This window comes from Chroicocephalus ridibundus, chromosome Z (assembly GCF_963924245.1).
Source record: "Chroicocephalus ridibundus chromosome Z, bChrRid1.1, whole genome shotgun sequence".
NCBI classification, from domain to species: Eukaryota; Metazoa; Chordata; class Aves; order Charadriiformes; family Laridae; genus Chroicocephalus; species Chroicocephalus ridibundus.
Genome location: NC_086316.1, coordinates 55,078,693 through 55,098,806, shown reverse-complemented (window position 1 = coordinate 55,098,806; position 20,114 = coordinate 55,078,693).

Here is a 20,114-nt window from a genome sequence, read left to right as displayed (position 1 = left end):
TGCCAAAATTCCCTTTGCAGTGTGGCCTCAGGCTAAATGCAGTGTACTAGTTCACTTCTGTGCATGGTTGGCTAATTAAAAAAAGGTTTGAAAATACCATCTTCATCCTAAGGCAGGCTGAATTTCTGCATTCTTTGTGAATTGTGTAATAAAAAAAAAATTAAGGAAAAACTGAAATACTGAAAAGACTTTCTTTGCTGTTCCCCCACCACTGACATTCTTCTCAATGTGAAGTACCTTGGAAGTCAAAGCTAAATATTCATATGCCCCTAGAAAACATATCACAAGCCTTCCTATCAGGATTCTGAAGCCAGGAGATTTCATTTAACATGTTTACATCATCTGTATTTCATGACAGAATGTGTACTCAAAACGTAATTTGTCCACTCAGCTCAAAAGTTCACCTTCTTACTCAGGAGAGGGTTGTCCTTCAGGTGAAGAAAAGGGAGAAGACAAACCTTTATTGTTTTCTTCCCATCTGATCCCTTAAAATCGTTTTGAGTGTGGATGACAGTGTGGATGAGGGAAGACAAACGTTCTGTTTGTGGCTGTGATGAACTGGAGTACATAAGAATAGATCAGCATGGTTTATTTCTTTCATTTATAAGTGTGGAGAATCAAATGTCCTGGCACTGCAACTGTCTCTTCCTGAAAAGAGGAGACAGTTAATTATTTGAGAGTGTCATGTCTGAGGACGAAGGCTGCAGTTACTGCAGTTTGCATCATGGTTGCCTACCACAATTGAGTTTAAAAGGAGGAAACAATTCATTTTTTTGTGTCTATGTCCTTTAATCTCCAGCTTAGTCCTGTTAAGATCTATCTCATCTTCTTCACTGTTAAGCCATCTACTAAGATAACCTAATTCTGCCTTCTTGAAATCTCTGATGAACATTGCTAGGGAAGTGATGAGTCATGATTTGTCAAGGAAATAACCAAGAAAATGGCTTCTTTTGGGCTTACTTATTTGCTTAGAATCTGACACTGCAAAAAGCTGGAGAGTTTATGTATGAATGAAAGATATGATCAAAGAAAAAAAAGACACATACTAATTATATTCCTTTGGCCTTGTTCATTTTGAAAGGCTTTATAGGCTTTTATGAATTTAAGACCCAAACATCATAACTTATAAACACAGGAAGTGAAAGAAAAATCAAGTATTGCTGAGTCTCCAAGAAGTTCCTTAGATGTCTGTTACAGAGGACCTGATCCCTGACTTTCTTCACCAAAGACGTGATCCAGTAAGTAGTATTTGCAAGATCCTCAACTGAGGAAGGAGAGAAAAGTCCAGTCAGTGTAGCAGAGACTTTTCCAGCTGATTTTCAGGCTTGTTACTTCTAGCGGAGACATCGATGTAAAGGAAGACAGTAACACATTGGGGCAGAAGAAGGAACAGTCAGTGGGTTCAGTCCTTGATTCTGCCACAGGCTTCTTGTGTGGTTTTGGACAAGTAAATTTCTCTGTCTCTGCTTCAGATTCCCACCTATAAAATGTGAGCATAATGAAAAAAATTAATAATTAATCCACTCTTAAGAACTGTAGAATTTTGACAAGTCACTCATATTCTGAATTACTGGAGGCCATCATGACTGCCTTTTATTACTATGCTAAGATGCCATATAAAAAATACAAAGGAAACATATTTAATAAAGAAAAACATAAATGCCTCTCCTTCTGACATCTTGGTAATATTTTAAAATGCTACCATTTTGAGGTAGTTTGAAAATGTTCGTGTTCAGGAGTCTTCTAACCAGCTGAGCCTGTTCCCATGCATACACATGATAATGTATGCAAGAAACTGAATAGCAAAGTGATGAAAAATAGGCAAGAAAGGCTGTATAGAAAGCTGTATGTGGGCAGCATCAATTATAAGCGGAATATATGTGCCTAGCACTATCCACTTTAAACACAGAAATGTACCATTAACTAGTTATTGATCATGAGCCATAATTCCTATGCCTAAATTCTAATAAGAATATATTATAAATAAATATATTAAAATTACACAGGACGAACTATATTCTTTCTTGTAGAAAAACAATTTAAGTATTTCTGAGTATGCCATTAATATTTCCATTACTTCATGTTGGAAAAAATGTAATACAATAATCTAACGTTATTTTTTTTTCCCACAATGCAGTGTGATTTAATGAATTGAATGAATTTATATCTGGCCCATCTGAGGAAACTGGATATGGTTCCTGTCTAATAAAAAATACAAAAGAAAATTACACAAATAGTTAAGGTTCGCAAGCTGCATTTTCTGAGGCCAGCATCCACTCTCCACATCTTCCATCTCTGTCCCTGCTGAATTCATGTTTTACTTTCCAGTAAAAGTGTATAAAAAGTATAAGATGCCTATATTGTACATATGATTTTTTTGATATTTTGTAGTTGTTCTCCAATACTGACCTGCAAAATGCTTCACTGAGCTTGCTCTCTTCCTTACAATTGAACAAGATAGCGGGCTGAGTGTTCAACTCCGTGTCTTCACAGTTGAGGTGATAGCACTCTGCATTACAGTAGAAATGGGCTTTTGAGGTTTTCTACCTCTGAAGTGTAAGGACTCCAGATAACACTTATTTACTTCCACTCTCCACAGAAAAGCAGTGTCATCAGGCAGTTGCCTATGATTTATAACTTTCCCCCATCCACCTCCCGAACTGCAGAATAGTTTTGACTTTAAACATAGTGGGACCCATTCGTTCATAATCAGGAAACTAGTATTTATAAACATAATTAACACAGCAATCTTATACTTAAGTAAAGCTCATTTGGAGTTGATTATTTTTAGACTTTGTAGAAGAAAAACTCCTTTCACCCAGCAACAACTTGATGCCAAATATATGATTTATTTGGTAGTAAAAGTTCTCAACACAGGTACAGATGGTACGTAAAGAAGTTTTGGGTCACCACGGAAATTTCTGTACCTTCGGAAATGTGGGGACTAGTCTTGGTGTGAAGTCTTTCTTATTCACCAGGAATCACTGGCATTACATTACCCTAGCCAGCTAAATCGGTCCCAGGCTGGTAGAGAAACCAGACCTCACTTTCCATTTCCCGGAGCTGCAGAACCCCCTTTGTCACGTTCCCTTGTTTCTCTGCAGTCTTGGAAAAGAGACTTCCTTTCTGTTAGCCCTGGATAATTGTGACTTTATTCAGGTTTTAGATAACATGCTGTCAGGGAACAAGCCCACTATTCATTCTTCTTCCACACCAACTTTAGATTTATAGCAAATGAACAATTTAAGTTGCCATTTTTGCACTTAATTTTTTTCCCTGTGAAATTACCCCATGTTATGTACAAAAGCTTGCACAAAGAACTCCTTTCATGTTGAAAACCCATGTAATTTCCTATGGATTGCTTTTCTGTCTCTGTGTGTCTTTAATGTCAGTGTTCTCTTAGGTGAAATACAGTGATTGTCATTTAACTTTGCTTTGCTAGGGTTGGGGGGAATCCTAAATGATCTATTCCTCGATCCCGTGGCATACAAAAGTTGTAGGATTCACTAGCTTAGCCCTCTCTATATTATAGTTCTTCCCCTCATTTTCTCCTCCTCCATGTACATTATTATAACTCTTCCTCTTGAGCCTTATCAGTATTTCTTCAGATCCTTTTTGTCCCTCTTTTTGCTTCCAGCATTAATTTTCATGGTTGTGTTATGCTAAATTTTCTGCTTCTTATATTTATTCACCTCCGCTCCTCCTCCTTTCTCTCTTCAGCAGAAAGACATGGACACTATTTCTCTGCACTAAATTTTGCTTTCCTTGTTGACAAACTTGTCTCTGGTGAAATATGAACATGGCTTTTCTTTTTGTTGAACACTTCCATAGTATCTTTTTAGCTCAGTTGTGCGTACGAGCTGGAATGCCAATTCTGATGTTTTAATTTAGGACAAGCATTGGATTTCAGTTTTGAAGTTCAAATGGTAACTATTTCTGAAGTATTCCTTTCTTCCCTCCACTTGAGTTTGAATTTTACCAGCGTTCCTGAACTCTGAGTGTTAGGTCTTGTCAGCATGTGGGTGAGGGAACTCCAAGTTTGTTGGGCCAAGCAATGTTTATCCCACAAAATATTATAGACCTGTAAGGAGCCAGCTACCTGTTTCACATGGTAAGGAAGAGTGTTTTGCTTCCTGTTGTTGGGCATAAATAAGGATCTGTTGCAAAACCTAATCTGAAAAGCAAAGCTGTGGTATAGCACCAGCAGGATGCACAAGAACAGCACAAGTGGTTAGACAGGTCTTCAACTAAGGTCTATTAGCAGTGCTAAGATTAAACCAGTGGAGCTGGAATTAACTTGAAAATACAGTCAGTGTATTTACCTTAACAAATAAGAGATGTATGCTAAATGCCTGGATGACTGGGCAAGATTCAAAAGGAGCAGAGGGAAAACTTTGTTTTTTTCTTTGCATTGAGTATTTGTCCTGTGCTTATTTTTCAGAGCCACACGTTCATTGTGTTGGTAGATGGAGGGGAAGAGGTTAGAATAGAACTGAACAACTGCATTGATATTTTCCACTGGGATAAGCCTACATGCATTTCAAAGGACCAGATACTTTTGGATGAAGAAGGTGAGTCTATGAGTCACTCCTACCTTAGATGCTCCAAATTAGGCAATTAGCTCATGTTGTGGTCCTAAAAGGCTAACACTGGCTCACTTACTGCCAAAGCACTTCAGAGTTTGATTTGGCAACTGGCACCTTTCTATTTTAGCTTGCACTGAACTCAAAGCCTTGTCATGGAGGGGGGAATGGGGAAGTGCTGTACTGCATCACACTAGCAGCCAAACCCAAATCGTCCTACCATAAGTAATTAAAGATCCCTTGGCAGTATTCAATGTAGGGATGGCAAAGCCACAACCTTGGGCACATGCCAGTTTAAATCACCCTGCCTTTCAATTAATCCTTTAATTTTATATAGATATTGGGTGTAACTTTATTTATTACTGTATGCTGTTAAACATTTACCAAGATCCAGACAACAGCTGAAGGCAAAGCAACCCATATAAAGTCTATCTGTTGCCAACTGTCTAGGCTTTCAGATTAAATGCCCTGTTGTAGGTGTTGAATCCTCCTGTAAAGACCAGATTTTCCAAGCAATGTGGTGTTTAGTCATTAGTCAGCATACAGGGTGGGATCTGAGAAAGAAGCTGTTCTAAACATACATGAAAGAGATAGTACCAGTGCTGAGGACTATGCAATTTAAGGTGTTGTTAGGGCTTTCTGAAGTGGTGGCCATGCTGACAGGATTCCTTGCAGGACATTAATTTTTCTCGTAAAAATAAGAGATATGATTGTACTAAAGCAGATTCAAGGTAGGTTTGTCTTCTGACTTGCAAAACATACATATGACTCATTTCAGCTGCAACAGTGTGTAGAAAGCTCTGGTTGTGTGGGTGGATGGGGGCAGGTGCATTACCCAATTCCCTGTGATCCAAACTAGCTGCGCCTCAGACGTCTCTGATGTGGAAACCATATCATTGTATTAGAGAAGTTCACTTCTTGGCAGCTAATAAGACCTGCTCAGAGCAGGATGAGTTGGTCTGATTACAGCATACAGCTAGTGCAGAGATACATTTTCTGAACTCAGGCCTCCTTGTATTTGATCAGCCCAGGTGGAGCCGGCAGAGCAGCTCTGAGCCATCTTTGTTTCCCTGAGTACTGCTGAAAACCCTAAGTGTGTATAACATTTCAAGGCTGTGTATGTCAGGGTCTGTCCCAGGTACTTCCAAAGATCCTGAAATCTTTATTTACCTGTTTATCTCCTGCTTAGTGCTCAGGAAGACATGCTGTTTGACTAGTCATGAATAGGCAAGTTGGGTTTTTTTTATACTGTTACGCTCGTCTCAATTTAAACATAATGTACAAATTCGCGAAATTCTATTCCTGTTATGAGGTATTTTTCCATGCTAGGTCACTTAATGTCAAAACCAGCCACTTAAGATAAATTTTTTAGCATAACAGATCTCACAAGAGCACCCTTTACTGTGACGTGACATTTCATTGCTTCATATTACCTTTTATAATATTGTGCCATTACATGCACTAAAGCCACAATAGTGAACAGTAAGAACTCTTGATCTAAACGTAAGTGCACAGAATTTTATGGTAAGGACTTTTAAAATATATCTATCTCTAACTTAATCAATTTGAAACATACATCACACTCTTAAAATTCTTTAAAGAAATCTACTTTTTTCACAAACTTTAAGGTTGTGCCAACCCAAGAAAAGCAACGAAACACAGCTTCCACCAAACACAATATATCCATAAAACACAGTGGCTACCATAGCTTGTTTAACTCCCTGTCTGAACACACAGAAATGAGGTTCATGAGAAAAAGTCTATTTAGGAATCTAATGCAATATTTTATGCTCCCATCCCCTGTGGTCAAAGTCAGAAAGTATGACACGTTGTTCCAGAGAGCAGCTAGTGAGTGACACCTGAGGCACCTGAGCCTTCTCTTCGGCTGTATGAATTGTTTCTTTTTGGAACAGGACTCTTGACTAGAGAACTTCTAGCCCAAGGTTATATGTTACACATCTATTTTTAAAAAAAGAAGTCAATTATTTACAGTTGTAGTCTTGGGAACTTTTATCACACTGTAATGAGCTGGAACCTTTTCTTTGGATGACTTGAATGAGGGTTTTAATGAGAAGATACTGCAATGCATTTAGTCCTTGTCATGAGTAAACAAGCACCTGAAAAGACACAGTGTAAAAAAGCCCAAACAGTGTAAATCTGCTTTGGATGTGCTTTTTTTGTATGTCAACACAGAAGTTTCAAGGTAGAAATGATGTCATTAATAAAAGCAGCTTGTAATGTCATAATGTTATAACTTAAAAAACATACACTATTGGACATGAGGCTCAGAGGCATCCCTTGGTAGCCTTAAGGATTGCTGCAGACACTACTGTGCACAAGTAGTGATCCTTGTGTTTAAGAGAGAATGTTTTTCAGCCTCCAAAGGCTATGAGGGATTACCACGCAGGAGGCACTGACAGAAGAGTTAACAGCAAAGCATGAAAGAAAATGGCTTTGGCAAAAGGGACCTAGGGGTTGGAAAAGGACGGGGGAAGTTTTCTATGCAGCTTGTACAGGACATGTCTATGTAGAGGTCATCTACGCACACTGAATCATTGTAGAGAATATTTTCTTAAAGATCTTTATCTTCACAAGTTTCAAAACACCGTGTTATCCCCTCTGAATCTTTACTATACAAGCTAAGACTTTTGTGAGTGACTGTGATCTACCACAGTTCACAGTCTGGATACTGTTGACTGAAATACGTGCATGAACTTAGGGGAGGGAATAGCCTTGTCAAAGCACATGCCTAGGTCTTTTCTGTTTGAAGAACCTGCATATTTTAGGACTCACGGATATATAACTTGTACTCATTCACTCTTCAGCTACTTATTTTGGACAGTGCGATAAGTTCTTCCAAAACTGACCGTGTGCTTCGTGCAAATATATGTTTCCCAATGGTTCATAAGACTGACACAATACTTGCAGCAGATCCATAAAGGGGGAGTTGAAGACAAATCTGAGAGATTGGCAGCAATGGTGCTGGATATAGGTGCGTGCCTTATCAGCTGAGCTGGAATGCAAATGATTTTCATGGCAGGGAAAAGAATCAAGGGGGAGATCAACATAGGTTGAAGAATGACTATTTAGGTTTCAGCAGCTTTCCACTGCTTCCAGTTAGTTTTAATTTATGCACTGGGGCTAAACCATGACTTTTAAATGTTTTTGTTTGTTTGTTTGTTTGTTTGTTTGTTTTTTCCCCTATATAGTGTTGTACTGAAAAGTTTATCTTTTGACTGAAAAGGTTATGGTTTTTATTTTGGTGGTCTGTTACTCTTTATTTCTCTAGCTGAAAACAGTGTTGAAATCAATATGCCTCTGTAAAATGTTCCAGCTTCTGTGAAATACTTATTTTAATGAAAACGTATTTAGCTGTAAATGTTCCAATGAGCTCTAATGAGAACCACATAAAACATTTCTGAAACAGTGAGACCATTAGGTTGCTCTGAGCTAGATGATCTTTCCCACTTTATTTTTACATTCATGTTTCTGAGGTTTGGCATTAACTGTATTTTCTCCCACAGTGAGACTTTAAGTGACACATTTTAGCCTAGCTTTTGCTCCCTAAATACAGGATTCTTATTTTCTCTATTTTGGTATGTAGAAGCTTTACTTGCCTGGAGCTTTTCTTTTCAGTGCTGTGTGCTGCTTCTTCTTTTTTCTTGATAGCTTTGACATCTTGGCTGCTGAATTTGCCTTACTTCTTGCAGTAAGACAGAAATTAATTAATCTACTTTCCTAATTGCACAATCAAAATAAATGATGTCCACAAATTAGAAGGCACAGAAATTGCATGTGCATTTTGGATGCCTAGATAATGTCCACCAATAAATTGTTTTCATATAAATTGCATGCTTAATTAATTGCTTTAGAATGTCCACATATTTTTGTGCAAATACATCTATGCTTGCAATTCATAAAAAGGAACAACAAATTAAATTGCCCTTCCACATATGAAAATGTCACCCTTGGTGTATTCTGGCTATGCTTGGTCATCTGCTTTTTCCCCAGTCAGGGTAATAAATTTGGATGAGATCCTTATACTCTGAATTGCCACCGGGAATCCAAGAGATTTCATTTTCTCCTGAGTTACTGACATGTGAGGTTGTTTTGTTTGGTTAACTTGAACATATTTTAATATAACTGATACATAAATATCTTTTGGCTTTGAAGAAAAAGTGTCTCAACAAGAAGTAAAGAATAGAATAAACAGGCTACTGAGGGGATGAGGAAAATATTTGTGGATTTTGATTTGACTGCATGTTTGGGTAAATCAACAATTTGAATTATGCATTCGTAGTTAAACTGTACAACAGTGTAATCTACAAATATCCTTAAACCAAGATTACACACTAATCTGTCCCAATGGACAAAAGTTATTTTATAAGGATGACCATGAAGAAAATGTTCTATCTTCTTAATTAAAAATAAATAAATAAAATAGGTATGTCAATTGATATAAAATCTCCTGCTAACGTAGTCACCTGGCTTTGACCTATTTCCTGAAAGAAGTGGACTGAAACTGGAAACAAAACTACAACACATTTTGGAATGATGAATTTTTTTGTAAGTCCAAACTGCTTTTTTTTTTTCTTTCTTTCTTTGGTTTGGTTTTGTTTGTTTGTTTGTTTTGGTTTTATTAATTAAAGGAACTGAAGGAACTTAAATTGTTCTACAGAGATAATCGGTAAAACTTGAATTTCTGGGTTTACTGGGAAGTCTTTGGGTTTAGAAAATGGAAGAATATATACAGAGATGCCACGCTCAAAATTGCCTTATCTTTCTGCATAATGTCTGTAACTCTCACTGTAAAGCATTATGTTTACTCAGCTCAGAAAGGGAAACACAGCCTGTACTCTTCATTTAGGAGTAAGGTTTAAAAAGATCAGGGTTTTTAGATTATATTGACATATGGAACATGGAATACGTCTTGAGATTTTCAAGTGATTTCTTTCCCAAGTCCTCTATATTCTTTTTCCATACTACTACTCATGTATCTCACTAAACAGGAAAAGATCAGCTTGCAGATTTCTGCTAAAACAACAGAAGCTTCTTTTGCAGCTTGACTGGCTCCTTCCATATCTATTGCTTCTGCAGCTGCTGCTGAGCAAGCAGCTGCTCCCCTCACATGCTCCCCTGCTGAAGCTGCACCTCAAGCCTTGCTGGCGGCTCAGGTGGCTGCACAGCTCCTTAGCACGTCAGAAGCGGGCTGTGGCCCCTTCTGAAATAGTTGCACGCAAGGTCTCCAGAGACCCATGTGAAGCAGGGCCTTCTGAGGACAGTGGACTGGTAGGTTTTGGGCACAGAAATGTGTTCTGCAGCACTGCAAATGCTGGCAAAGGGAAAGGGTAGAAAGGCATAAAAGGTGGAGAAATAGGGCTGTAGGTAGGACTTCACTCTGTCTTAATCCTAGCAAAGACCTTTCTTGATTTCTGGTATCAATGGAAGTGGCTGACAGCTGGGACCACCTCCTATATTGTAACTTACCTTATGAGCCAGCTCCCCCTGAGATTTGTACCTAGGATGTCTCTGGGTTTTGAGCTGTCAACTATGAAGTTTTGCATCCTGCAGTCCCTTAGACTTGTACTTCAAAACATACAAAACACTTATTTAAAATGAAATTTGTAAAATGAAGTTATGGACAAAAATTAAATGAGAATAAATTTTCCTTGACAATAAACCATCAAATTAATGTTAGGTGAGATCATGGAACCCCTCTTCTAGTATGGTTTCATCCAGAAGAAATCTAGTTCCTGTGCTGAGAGAATGTTCTGAGATGTCAAGTGAAGAGTGGTAAGTGGGAACAACCTGAAGTCACTTCACAGAAGGATTCTTGGTTTGAACTAAGATGCTAATGGAGATGGACTATTAATTATTATTCACCATTGGTATCAATGCCTAGTGCATTCATTGCCAGCTGAATACCTGAAACAAGTAATTCCCATTTTGAGAGTACTCTTTGGAGACCAGTTAGGAAATCTTCTGAAATGCCTGGCTGCTAGGTAATAGTCATTCCTCCCCCCAACACCCATTTCCCTTTAACCCCAACATTAGATTGAGTTTAAACATTCCAATGTAATTTAAAAGAAGACTGTTTTTTACCTTTGAGGTTATAATGACAAATGTAAGTGAAGATAACAATTTCTTTGGCTTAATTGTGCACATCCTAACCCATAAAATTAAGTGCATGTGAGGTATTATAAGCCAGGTTATTTAACTTCCAGCTTTTCTAGGAATTTAAGGAGCCACCCTCAGACAATGTTAAAAGTTTTTTCTGCTAGAGTTTCTCTGTACACCCATAGCTAAGCACTTGCTGGAATTAAAAACAGTTATAAACCCCCTAGGCACAATTTATTCCTTACATAATAAAAAACTGGAAGCAAAAGTATTCCTTGAATTTGATAGTGTAGGGGATGATAAATGTGATTTTTAAGGCTCTGTCCATCTCCAGAAAGCCAGTACTGGGTTTGAAAAACTGAGTTATAGGTTTTCATTTAACGTATTATACAGTACCACCAGTGCTGGTGTCAGGAGCTGTTTACTTCTAATGACAAAGTTAAGATGCTGCATTTTACTGGATACTTTTGGATTGGCCCCTAAAAAGGAGATCAGGAAATGTGCAGACCTTGGTTGTCAAGTGTAGTGATACTTGTTGGCTCAGTGTTGACACTCCCTGCAGCACTAAGCAGAAAAGGCAGCAGTAAAGGCTACTGCTCTGCCTTCAGTTCTGAGGACGGTGATCTTATTGATTACTGCTCCTTGGAGCTTGCCACCCTCTGTAAAATGTACTGAGCAGTTTGATGTGTTTGGCTTGTAAACACTGTTTCATCAGCTTCTCAGGTGGGTTCTGCAGCATCCACAATGGTCTGTGTTGCCAGGGCAGTGCTGCAGGCAGTACCTAAGCTCTCTGCTTAAGAACCAGTTTGAGTTTGCCTGCCACAGCTTCAGTGTTTGCAGTGTAGATACAGCCTGGCAGTTTACAGCTGAATTTCCCCTCTGCTCTCAGAGCTCAGCCATAGTGCAGGCCCAGCACAGTTGAAATCACTCTTTACTTGAGGAAAAAAAACCAGACTATTTAGCAGCTGTCTGTGCTTGTTAATGAGAGTGTTTATTTTTTTCTTAGAGGTATCACCACATCTAATTCCATAGGTACAACAGGGAATCACAATAAAGAATGTGCTGTTAAATGCCTGTGTCTTTACTTTCCTAAAGGGGTAAAAAAGAAATCTGCATTTTGTTTACCCAATTAATAAGGTTACATAGGCTCCAGTTGTAAACAATCAGCGATGAGTAAATTGTCTTTTTTGCTTTGCTTTTTCCGTGCATTAGCAATGCTTTCAAATTAGCCCCAATTCAGTATCAGCCCAAATTCAGCCCATGGTAGCCCAGATCTCTGTAACTCTGTTTCTAAAGTAATTCTAAGTAAATTTTAAGTGTGATTCTGTTAGAGCCAGCATTTATGGGAGGAGTCCTTCTTTGCCAGAAAAGTTGACAACAAGGACCAGTTGTTCTCTCACTCCCCTTTGTTGCAATCTGTTGCAAGTCAGAGGTTTAAAGTAATCTCAGAACAGTGTAGGAGTGTTGACTTTCAGACTAAACTGTTAGTTTGCCTTTAATAATGCAGTTATTCAGATAGTAATTTAAGACTCCCATTGCAAATAGAATGAGAAATTTGCATAGCTGCACACAGGGAAGAACAATAACTGTAGCCTTGAGCCTGAAAATATGTATGCCCATCTGAGATTTTAGGCTATTTTGGCTTCAGTGGGACTAAGCACTTACTCAACACTGAATGTATTGCATAAATGTTGCTAAATACAGATGTCTATTTTCTTTTCTAGAAGAGCAGGGGGGTCTGCAAAGTAGAAAAAAAGAGAGGAGGAGGACAGGGAAATCACTTTTGGATGGAAAGACTTGTCAAGTGTAGGTTTCCCTGTTGAAAGTCTTCCCCTTCCTAAAGCCAGGCAAGCCTGCTACATAATCCTCTTAATTAAACGGTCAACAACCATTTCAAAGTAGCTAACTAGCACTTTTCCACCATTTTGGAGAGTTGTTTCATTGCTCTCATGGATGGAAATCCTTTTCAAAAGACTATCTAAATATTGGATCTCCTTGAGGTCAGACTAGCAGGTCTGCTGTTGCCTGAATTATCCTTCTATTTTAAATCCTGCTCTTTTTTAAAAAAAAAAAAAAAAAAAAAAAAGATTCTTTATTTCAGAGGAGGAGGGAGACAGCTGGAAAGGTTTAACAAACTTTTTAAATAAAATCACTTTGTCCTGATACAGTAGTCACTCATACCACCACAGCTTCTTCAATGGCTGCAGCAGAAGTGCTGTGAGACACCTCCTTACCCTTTACTCTGCTCTTAAACCTCTCATCCGTGAGTGAGTTTGCCATCCTTCTGACCTGCTATTATACCTGTCTCTGCCTCCTCCTTTGGCCACAAGCTCCAGAGATTCGTTGTTGTGAAAAGTGCATTCTTTCACCAGTTCTAACCTTCTCTTCTATTAGTTTCATCAATTGCCTCTCATGTTTTATTTCTGAATGAGTTTATGAAGAATTTCACAGACTTGAAAGAAGAGGTAGTACTGACATGAAACAGCCAGAAAATACAGGTAAAGTGCTTCTGAGACATAACTATATTGAAACTAACTTCTTTTAAATTTTTAGAAATTTCTAGGGAACTTGCCTTGTAGTTTTTCCCTGGCCCATGCAGCTTCTTCAGCATCACTTTTAATTACATGCATACACATGGTGGTGAGCACCAAGCCTGTTTGGTTGTGAAGTCCTGTTAACGGTTTCTATTATCACTCTGGTCGCGAACTGAGAAGGTTATAAGAGAAGAGCAGAATTGAATTTTTGTGCTCCTTTTTGTAACGGCATAATATTACAGTAGCATGAACAGTCAGAAAGGGAAAGAGGTCTGTTATGAGGTAGTGAGCATTCCCTCCTTCCCTTCTTTTTGCTTCTCTTCAGACACCAGATGTATCTGTTCTGAAGGATAACATAGATTTTAGGAGTCAGCTAGAGTATTATGAGAAAGATACAACATGAAAACTGTAACAAAACTGAAATGCAAAAGGACTTCAACACAAATATATTTGCTTTTCATTACTATCTCTTCTGAATTTAGTGAGAATCAGTTTTACACAAACTTGGGAAGGAAGAGTAAAAGGCTGGCCTGAAAACAAAAAAAACAAATGAATTTATTTATATAGTAACATGAATTATGTTTACATTGATGTTTCCTGGGTTTGTTGTAAAAATACCTAAGAACTGGAAGGCATTTGATCAAATGAAATATCATGGGGAGATCAAGGAAAATAATTTTAATTTTTTCTTCCTTTTTAGCAGGGAAAAATCAGGAATATTAACTGAAGGTCCAGGTTTCTTTTTTTTTTTTTTTTTTTTAAGTCTACGCTGCAGCCACAACCTGGTGCATCTAGAACTCAGAGAATATAAGAGTAAAAGGAAATGAAGTCATATCAATTCAAGACTTTCTATGAAGCAAGGCACTCCACTGTGAGCTCTGGGCAGGGGAGGGCGGGTAGGGGTTAGCAGGCCTGTGTCTTGGCGAGTCACAGTAGTTTTAGAGTTGTCTCTGCTGAGTGCAAATCTGATTGGCTTAACAATGAAAAATGGCTTTGGGGAAAAATAGCCTCAGGAATGCTTATTTTTATAAAAAGTCTGGAAGAAATTACCAGAGCTGTTACAGCTCTACATTTGGGAATGTTTGTGAATGGGGATGAAGTTCTAGAGGGACTTCTCAAAGACAAGTTTAAATAGATGCCTAGACACTGTTGCCATGACAGACAAAAAAAATACTTTTCGGACTCTAGGCTTTGGTTCACATTACATTTATTAGTGATACAACTGTATCTTCACAGAAGACAATATATCCAATACCTGTTTTTAAACTTCTAGTCAGCCTTCAGGGTAAAACTTACCATTTTCTGGGAACTTCTCACAGATTTGGTTAATGCATATGTCAATCTCTCAGTTCCCTCTCTGTCAGCTAGCTCTCTAATGTTTTCTTTTTAGGAGGACACTGGTTGTATTTAGATGTCAGTGGATTTTAAAAAGAATAAACTAAAGGCAACTGTGGCACATAAAAAAAAAATATTGTATTTTACTACAGCATATTAAAGCAAAAAACTGAGGAATATGTGTATGTAATTAAAGTGTTATAAAAATACTTCATTCTGGATAAACAAGACTATTAGTAATTCACATTAGAATGCAAATTGTTTTGATTTTTTTTGTTATTTTTTTTTTTTTGTTTTGTTTTGCTTTGCTTAATGCCTTTCTTCAAGACAAATACCAAAAATGTCTCTCCCATACTTGCAGTATTTCTTTCTTACAGAATTATTGCGGTTAAAGTCTGCTCTGTTAAGTTACTGCCCAACACAGTGAAAAAACCCTTACAAACCTCTTTCTCAATCAGATAAGGTGTCTTCATCCCATAGATCTCTCAGTCACTGGCAAATGTGCTGCTTTTTTGGTCTAAGCTCAGTTGGAAACCTTTTTATTTTCATTCTGAATATAAGTTAAAAGTGAATCTCCTTTTTTTTGTGGCGTTTGATGGTTGTGTTTGAACTGCAACTGTCCCATCATCCCCACAAATTAGATTTGCAGGCTTGCTTTCCTTCAATCTATTTCTCAAAAGCTAATTTTTTTTATTTCCATATAAAAAGTTGTAGGTGATTGATTAAACTGTCTAATGACTGTAGATAGTTTAAAATGGTGAAGTAAATTGCTTTTCTTAATTTGGAGGAGGGCATGAGCAAAGGAAGGAAGAAAGAAGAAAAGATCCTAGTTAATTATTTTGAAATCCAGTGTTGTCAATTGGTGTGATTAAATTCCGTGCCGACCAAAGCCTGGACATTTGTAGTTTTTTTACTGGGCCTGGGGCATGGAGCCTGTGCCAATAAGCATTTTAAAAGGCCCTATCTGAAAGGCCACATTTAAAAGATTTTTATGAAGACCTCATCCAAATAAGAAATAAGAAGTATATTTAATAGTATTTTAAAATGGTTACAGTCATATACAAACACTAGTCACAGCTGTAATGTATAGAATAATTTTTTAGCAGGGAGGCATGAAAATACCTGATAACTTGCATTGATTAAAACATAATCTACAATCCAATTTTATTTGTACTTCTGTAAAGAGAAGAGCAACTATTTACGTTGCTCTAGAGGAGATGTGCTTGGATAGCTAAGGTTCGCCTTTTGACTTACAGTCCCTAATGAAAGACATGCTACCTGATAGCCCATATTGATTCCAAAAGAAACCCTGCAGTATATTAAGAAAATAATGTAGGCTTTAATGAGCTAACGTGCTCTCTGAACTAAAAAATTGAAAGAGAATTAAGAGATGGCAATCATGGACATTGAAAATGCAGATGTTTGAGAAGATCAGAAGTAATAAGCTTATCTCAACAATTATTCTTAAAATAATCAAAGTGGAGACAGTTCCTTGTTCTGTAACATGCTGACCCAGATCTTCAACTGCCATCAATTGTTTTAGCCTGGATAGTTTCAAGGAGCTGTGAGGACAGCTTAGCTGAGAGATTTACAGCAGCTGGCTGGGCTCCAAGCACTTATTTGCATCCCATTTTATTATAGTATATTATTATAGACAATGCAATCACAAAGATGACTTTCATGTATAGAAATCTCATGGTCAAGTAACATAGGAGACAATCAAATGTGCCCTGCTTGGGTCCAATCAGCAGCAACTTGGAAGTGCCTAGCTGCAACTTCTGTGCTCTTTTCTGAAATCCCAGGAGTGAAAGAATTAAGGTGCTTCAGAATGGTACACGGTCTGTGCAGCAACATCTTGTGACAGGCACACTGTCCTCTTCTGCCAGCCTATGTGCTGAATAACATAACTAATGTAAAGTACTACAATCTGTTGTACCTACATTACAAAACAGATTGCTTTAACTCGTGCCAACTTGTTACACTCAAAATCCTTTTACAGGAAAAAAAGGCACACACCTTGCACACAAAGCCATTAATCCATTGTTAGTCTAATTAAAATCTTAACAGTTTAATTGAAGAATTTTAGTTGTTCAGTTGCCACGATACTGACGTCATACCAATGTTTACAGATCAAATCACATACAGTTAAAATGGTATAGGCACAAACTTCCTAAAGTCTACCCTTTTCTCTGGTGATGTGCTTGGCCTTGCACTACCACACTGGGCCCTAAGACTGACGGCTTCACTACAAGGACTGTGGGGTATGTCCCGTCACCAGCATCCTCAACCATTTTCAGGGGGGAAAGATGAAGTTTATGTTAATAGTTTCTTTCTTTTCCACCTAGGGTATACTAGCAGCCAATTTTGTGCACTTGGCAACATGCTCTCCACCTTGCTCTTTCTTCACTGGAATACAAGTCCATGTTACACTATATAAGGTGTGTTTTGCTCTTGTTTGGATGCTTGTTCTTTGTTCTCTTTATTACCACTGAGACTGGTTTTACCCAGCTCCCAGGGTTGCACTCCAACAGTGACCAGCAATGACGGGTTAGTTGCCTATAGCCCAGAGCCTCTGGTATTGCTCTGTGCTCGGGCTTTGAAGGCCCTTGTTGCCATCTGATTCCTCTACTTATCCATGCTGCATTTCTTTCTAAGTCACAGCTACCTCATTCCACATAGACTAACTACTTGTTATTGCTGCTTTTAGCTACTAAATGCATATCTCTGTAGAGCGATAACTATTTTAACACTATGTACTTTCAAAGCTGAACAAAACATAAAACAATAATTACCTGGTCATTAGACAATTGCTGTTACTGCTAAACTGAAACAAATCTCCAGGAAGGCCAAGTGAAATTCAGAGAAACCTTGTCGGGTACTGAGCTCTAAATTGCCAGTTTAAGGCAAAGCCTGGGGCGTGTTATGGACAGTGGCCACACCATTATGGGGTTACATGGCCACAAAGTTTTACCCTGTATAATGTGTAATCAATGGAGTGGTAAATTTCTGACTGTCTTTTCATTCAGCAGCTATACCCACATTGCTGAAAACTCTTTCTGAATATGTATGTATTCTCATGTGCTGGCATCAATGTTTACTGCAAGTGTGAAGCCTTTTGCACTAAATCAATTTGACTCTGAAGATATTTAGCTTAAAAGGTCTAGTTGCCTCAACACCAAGAAAAGGTTATAACAGATACCTTTGCACTGAGGTTAAGGATGTATTTTTGTACATACTGTTAGAGAGCCCGGTCAGTGATCCAAACATCTTTGTGCTGGCTGCTCTATTTAGTGTGATGAAAGGACATCGCTTTGCCTAAATAATTCATAATCTGTGTGCTGTGATTTGAGAGTCCCACTGAAACTTTCTCTGCTTTTGGCACTGAATAGCTATCTTCTCTAAAGCCTCCATTCAGTTCCGAAGGACAGTTTTTGTGCAATTAGGCTAACTTCAACTTCACACCTCTGTGAATATGTAACTACGGCTGCATCCTTTCTAGCAGCTGACCCTGCTAATGTGAACATGTTCATATGGTTAAGATTAATGAGTCAATTATTTTTATACAAGCTATCTGTCACGTAGGCTGTTTTCCTTGACTTGATTATTTTAATTAAAAAAAGTGTTGAATTCTCTTTTTTATTGATGTTCTTGTGTTAATCAGGAACAATTATTGCTAAGACGTCGCTGGATGGTTGCTTCCAAGCTCCTTAACTGAAAATACAATACTTAAAATAAAACAGAGAGTTGGAAGAAGCTAATTTTTTTTTTTACTTCTAAGCAAATTCTGGTTGTTTCCACTGTGGAAAAGATGGATTGTCACTTAAAATATGAACAAGTCCAAATCAACGCTTACAATCTCAAAATGAGTTACTATGTATTTACTCTGGAACAAATATTAGCAGTTACACTTCACGCTTACATCTCAACCATAAACTAATCTTGTCAAGTTAAAATCTTGCTAACTCACTTAGGTGACATACTAAGTACCCTCAGCTTCACTTACTGAGTTACTAAGCATTCCATATATTTCCACCTTTAAGAAAGAGCTTGGATCTTGACATTTGTAAAATTTAAAATCAGGCTTTGAACCATAGCACATTGGCAACAGGCTGCTTATTGTTTGGGCTTATGTCACTCACTCCAGGGATGCTGGACCCCATTTATGAATAGTTAATCATGTTAATAGAGTTATTTCTTTAAGTATTTAATATCATTTAGTCACCAGGTGGCACTATTACATATAGCGTTTATCTTCAAAGACCACACTTATGTCTTGGGAAAATATTTGTGAATTGTGTTATGTTCCTTTCTACATTCTGAACAAATCACTAATCACTAAGCCTCTCTTTCCCAAATGTCTTCTATGTTGCCTTAGTCTCTTTAGTTTGAGACATTTTTGGATGCTTCTGCTGTTTAAAGCTTGCAAAGATGAGAACAGAAAAATATGTTGCCCAAACTCCCATAGTAAAAAGCTGCCCTTTTAGACACTCTATGTTGCAGCCCGTTTGAAAACTACTTTGACTCAGTAGAGTGAGAACATGCAGTGAAAATACCCTACTGTTGGTCATGGCTGGATCTGTGACCATGTGGCTCTCTGATTCTGTATGTATCAGACCTAACCTGAGACATGCTCCTAAGCTATATGTCATCCAGGTCATGTAGAAATGCAGTGAACAGTTTGGCTGTGTGTTCCTTATTTTTGGGGCTATGATGATTTAACATAGAGTACTCAGTAGGTATTGTGGGTCTTTCATCTTAAACTTATAAGGCTCTGTTACTGTACATTTTGTAATAAGGGAGACAAATTGTACTTTTAACCACAATATTACTGATGCAATTAAAATAATCAGTAAGGGGTAGAATGACTGTTATAAATGACAAAATTTCATTCAGAAAAGGGAAGGTTTAAAGTGAGACAAGTCTTCATTGATTTTGTAAGGGGCTCACACAGTAAAACTAGTAGGTCATTCTTCTTTTGATTGTGTAGCTACATGTTATGGTTCAGCCTTAACCACACTTTACCACACAAATAGCTAGCAATTTACCCAATTCATACCACCTTAAATTATGGTTAAAAAGATAACCCCTACTCACACATTTATGCTGTTACTGCATTAATGAAAATGCAGCCCTCAAGATAAGTGGTATATTATGTCCTGCTTGATTGCATTTCAATATCCAGGATACACTTTCCTCTGTAAGCAAATTCAGAAAAACAGTTGATATGACACAGACAAATAGACTAAGACATGTTTGTGTGTATACCCTCCTTCTGTTCTTTTCATACAAAATGTTTTGTTTTTCAAAAACACAGCTTTCCCTTCTTTTCAGTTCCTTTCTCCCAGTTCCCTCCTCCTAGTCCATCCCAAACAACTCTGCCTGGTTCGTTCGTTCGTTCATTCCTTCCCCTTCCCCTTCCCCTTCCCCTTCCCCTCCCCTCCCCTCCCCTCCCCTCCCCTCCCTTCTCCTTTTTAAAATCCTGTTTTATATAAGTAATGGTATAGGAGCATAAACGTTTTTATTTTAATTATGGTCTGGCTGGATC